Genomic DNA, 5,477 nt, shown 5'->3' on the forward strand with positions numbered 1-5,477 from the left:
GTCTCTTGCCTCTTGGGCAGCTCCAGACTTTTTCCCGGACTCCCTCCCGGCTAGCTGTGGCACACTAGCCCCCTTCGGGCTGTGTTCATGCAGCCAACCCCAGTCCTCTCCCTGGGATCTGTACTGTGAAGCCCGAGCCTCAGCTCCCAGGCCCCACCTGTCCTGGCGGGTGAGCAGACAAGCCTCTCCGGCTGGTGAGTGCCGGTCGGCCCTGATCCTCTGTGAGGGAATCTCTTCGCTTTACCCTCTGCACCCCTGTTGCTGTGCTCTCCTCTGTGGCTCCGAAGCTTTCTCACCACCCAACCCCCATGTCTACCAGTGAAGGGGCTTCCTAGTGTGTGGAAACTTTTCCTCCTTCACAGCTCATTCCCAGTGGTGCAGGTCCCGCCCCTATTCTTTTGTCTCTGTTTATTCTTTTTTCTTTTGCCCTACCCAGGTATGTGGGGACTTTCTTGCCTTTTGGGGGATCTGAGGTCTTCTGCCAGCGTTCAGTAGGTGTTCTGTAGGAGTTGTTCCACATGTAGGTGTATTTCTGATGTATTTGTGGGGAGGAAGGCAATCTCCAGGTCTCACTCCTCTGCTATCTTTAAGGTCTCCTGAATGTGGTCTTTAAAGATAACAATATAGGAGGCTCCTGAACTCCTCCTCCCAAATACACACCAAATGTGAGGCAATTCCCTTAGAAAGAAATCCAGAAACTGAGTGACTCTTACACATTGGTCAAACAAGAAAATATGCATATCAAAATGGGCCACTTTGAGTCACCAGTATCTCCCTGGAAGGATCTTGTACACACATCTGTACCCTAGCTTTTGTGGCTGTCATCCAAAGGACAGGTCTCCAGACAGCCTGTTCTGATAGTCAATTTGGCTTCCATTTAGGAGTTCCACATGACTGCAGGAAACAAAGAAGCATTTAATAACTGGCTATCCCTCCAGAGCTCAGCACAGAGGGAGCAGGCAAAAATGCCCAACTCCCAAGTTTTACCTGGAAGGGGCCTAACTACATACTTTCCCAGCTGCTGCCTGAGAGTCTGGCTTCCAACCAACTTGCATCTAGGTGCTAAGTGCCATCCTCCCCTGTGGGACACCGATGGGTCTAGGCACACCATCAGCTACTGACAGCCACTAAGAAGAAAGCAGGTTGGGCAATCACAAAGACATTTACTGAACATTCCATCCAACACCAGCAGAATACACATTCTTCTCAAGTGCCCATGGAACATTCTCCAGGGTAGAGCATACAAGTCTTAATAAATTGAAGAAGATTAAAATCATATCAAGTGTCTTTTTCTGACCACAATGATATGAAAGTAGAAATCAATTACAAGAAGAAAACTAGAAAATTCACAAATGTGTGAAGATTAAACAACATGTTTCTGAACCAATGGGTCATGAAAAAGTCAAAACAGAAATAAAAATAAATCTTCCAACAAATTAAAATGAAAGCACAACATACCAAAACTTATGGAATGTAGCAAAAGCAGTGCTAAGGGGGAAGTTATAGAGATAAATGCTCATATTATCAAATAAGAAAGATCTCAAGTAAACAACCTAACTTTACACCTCAAGACACTAGAAAAAGAACAAAAAGCCCAAAGTAAGTAGAAGGAAGGAAATAACAAAGGTCAGAGAGGAAATAAATGAAAAAAAAAGAATGTCTGTTTGGGTCCTTTGCTCATTTTAAAATTGGATTATTTATTTATTTTTGCTATTGAGTTGTATGAATTCTTTATATATTTTGGATAGTAACCCCTGATCAGACACATGGCTTGTAAATATATTTTCCCATTCCGTAGGTTGCCTTTTCAAATTATTGATTGTTTCCTTTGCTGTGCAGAAGCTCTTTAGTTTGATGTAGTCCCACTTGTTTAGTTTTGCTTTTGTTGACTGTACTTTTGCTGTCTTATCTAAGAAATCATTGCCTAGATCAATGCCAGAGCTTTTTCCATATGTTTTCTTCTAGAAGTATCAGTTTCAGGTCTTACATTTAAGTCTTCGATTCATTTTGAGTTAATTTTTCAAATTGTGTAAGATAGGGGTTCAGTTTCTTTCTTTTGCATTTAGATATCCAGTTTTCCCAACACCATTTATTGAAGAGACAATCCTTTTCCCATTGTGTACTCTTGGCACCCTTGTCAAAAATTAGTTTATCATACATATGGGTTTATGTCTGGGCTCTGTATTCTGTTCCACTGGTCTATGTATCTGTTTTTATTCTAATACCACATTGTTTTGATTGCTATTGCTTTGTAATATAACCTGAAATCAGGAAGTGTGATGTCTCCAGTTTTGCTCTTCTTTCTCAGGACTGCTTTGGCTAGTCAGGGTTTTTTGTAGTTCCATATGAATTTTATGACAATTTTTTCTATGTCTGTGAAAAATGGCACCAAAATTTTGATAGAGATATGTTGAATCTTTTTTTTTATAGCTAACCTTCTTACCTTCTTTTTTTTTTTTTTTTTTTATTTTAGGCTGTGTTGGGTCTTCATTTCTGTGCGAGGGCTTTCTCTAGTTGTGGCAAGTGGGGGCCACTCTTCATCGCAGTGCGCGGGCCTCTCACTGTGGTGGCCTCTCTTGTTGAAGAGCACAGGCTCCAGACGTGCAGGCTCAGTAGTTGTGGCTCACGGGCCTCGTCGCTCTGCGGCATGTGGGGTCCTCCCAGACCAGGACTCGAACCTGTGTCCCCTGCATTAGCAGGCAGATTCTCAACCACTGCGCTACCAGGGAAGCCCCTTGAATCTTTTTTGAAGAAGCCACTTTCATAGAAACGGAGAATAGAATATTGGTTTCCAGGGGCTGGGCATAGGAGAAAATGAGATGATATAGGTCAAAGGGTACGCATTTTCAGTTATAAGAATAAGTTCTGAGGTTCTAATGTACAGCATGATGACTATAGTTACTAATACCGTGCTGTACACTTAAAAATTGCTGAGAGTAGATCTTAAGCATTCTTACCACAAAAAAAAGAGTTAACTTTGTGAGGTGATGAATGCATTAATTATCCTTTTTTTGTGTGTGTGTGGGTCTACATTTATTTTTAAAGAATTATTTCTTTCAAAATGAAAATGAGTCACAATGGCTGCTTTGCTAGACACAGTTACTATTATACTGCTCTTGCTTTATTGACTAGTTCTTAATCCTGAGGCTTATACCTGGGATAAACAGGCTTTAGGCATTTGTGAATGACACAGTCAACAACTGAGCTGCAAACAGAATGAGGTCATGGGGCACAAGGCTGTAATTCTTCTCATGTTAATGACAGTAATGTAAGTCTGATACATGAGCAGTGTGCATTCAGAACACTCATACCTGATACCAGGTCAGGAAAAGAGAATCGGGACTCCAGTTTAAGGGTGGAAAACTGAGAAGTCATAACTACCCCAAAGATGTGAAGGAAACCACAAAAGACATGGGCCGGATTCTGCTGTAAAAAGGAAACGTATCACTCCCTTGGGGTTGATACACCAACAACCTCAGCCCACTGTCATCTTGCCTCTTTCAGAGCTTTAACTACTATTTAATTTTATGGAAAAGTAGACATCCCCAAACAAAAAGAGTGCTATTCACCAAAAGAAAGAGGTCTTATCAGCATGGAACTTAATAAGGAAAAGTATTTATTTGTGCCTTGCACAATTTTTGAAAGCTGTTATGCTTTTCAGTTTTTGGTATTTACTATAGTGCTGGTGCAAAGTCAACAAAAGAAAAGCTTATTGAATAAATGAATTACAGGATGAATGAAATGATACAGTAATTTCTTGAGAGCTCATATTCCATTATAGTGACCCTTCTAGGCAGCCCTGAAAGGGTTTGGGCTACAGAAGAGTTTAGCGCATGCCACAAATGTGCTTGATCTGCTATAAAATATATCAATTTTCAAGAATGTAAAGCTTACATAAGGTAAAACTTGGAGGTCACCACCCCCAAACTAACATATGCCAGCCTGCATTAAGGTAAATATAAAAAACTTTAACTGCTCAGTGTTAAATTAACCAAAGTTTCCTTCTAGGTCCCTCAAAAGAAAGAAATGTGTGTGAGGAATATTTGAAACACTCACTTTTAGATGAATGAAATGATACAAATCACAATCAGTACAAACTAATAATTGAACAACAGTGGAATAACAAAACATGAATTTGACTGTTTTGGTACAGAGTGGTCCAAATGGTTTGCTCACATTTGTTAAAATCCGAACTGAAACAATGACATGCATAAAAGAATAGATAAAGTGGTTCCTGCACAATAGTCTGGTGTATCATAAACTTCCAATCCCTGCTTTCTACTGATCAGGTCGTGCAGCCTCAGGAGAGCAGTCAGGGTGACTTGAAACTGTCTTCACTGGAGACTCCCTCCACTTGACATGCTCACTTCACATCCCAGCACAAGTGGTCACTGAGATTTTATGACTTGCTTTCTTCTTCTTCCTCTGGTATTGTTTCCCAGATTGGCTTCTTGATGTGTTCTGGTAACTGTTCTAATTTTGTCTTTGTAACTTCCATGGCAACTCCTTCAGGTAAGTTTCACTGAATATATTCCAAGTAGACATCTGCTGTACTCCAGTGAGATGTTCTAACTCTAAACATCTGTAAAGTGCTCTCATTTCATACTGAACCCTGTGCTTCTTGAAAACATGCACTGATTTGAGAAGAGTAAATCGCTCTATTTTCCTTGGAGGTTCATGTACTTTAACAGAGATACCAAGTTCTTTAGCAGCAAGTGCAACAAAATATTCATAACTGTCCAATACAGCCTTATCATGGCCTTTTACTAAAACTGATAGGTGCTTATATAACGTGTCTGGTTCATCAGAAATGGTTATCGTAGGCTTGGTCAAATCCTTGGGAACATCAATGTGTAGGTTTGAAAACTGTACCCACTTCATATTGGTGAGAAGAAGGCCACCATTTTTGGCTGTACTGCTCCTAGAACTGCATACAGAAAAATTCCTCGAACCCTGCCAGAGACGCCATCCCAGGAGCCCAAACGCTGCTCGCGCCGCCATCTTGCCGTTCTGCATTAATTATCTTGACCTTGGTAACCATTCTACCATGTATATGTATATCAAATCATCATGTTTTACACTTTAAATACATACAATTATATTTTTTAATTATTCCTCAATAAAGTTAAAAAAGAAAGAAGGACAAAGCTGGAAGCAAGTTGTATATCTGATAAGCAGTTATTGTTCAAAGTACTTAAAGAACTATATAACTCAGGAGAAGAAGAACAGTCAATTAAAAAATGGGCAGAGGAACTGAATAGACATCTTTTCAAAAAAGACATAAAAATGGCCAACAGGTATATGAAAATATGCTCAATTAGTCATTAGGGAAATACATATCGAAACCACGATAAGCTATCACCTCACACCTGTTAGAATGGCTATTATCAAAAGACGAGTGATAACTAGCACTGGCAAAGATATGAAAAAAAGGTAACCCGTGTGCATTATTGGTGGGAAAGTAAATTGGTGCAGCC

At 40.2% G+C, this 5,477-nt stretch overlaps 1 pseudogene; it reads right to left on the reverse strand.

The window, feature by feature from the left end:
• Positions 1-4,080: 4,080 nt before the first annotated feature.
• On the reverse strand, positions 4,081-5,002 carry LOC132520497 (small ribosomal subunit protein uS10m-like; annotated as a pseudogene).
• Positions 5,003-5,477: the final 475 nt, after the last annotated feature.

Source organism: Lagenorhynchus albirostris, chromosome 5 (genome assembly GCF_949774975.1).
Source record: "Lagenorhynchus albirostris chromosome 5, mLagAlb1.1, whole genome shotgun sequence".
NCBI classification, from domain to species: Eukaryota; Metazoa; Chordata; class Mammalia; order Artiodactyla; family Delphinidae; genus Lagenorhynchus; species Lagenorhynchus albirostris.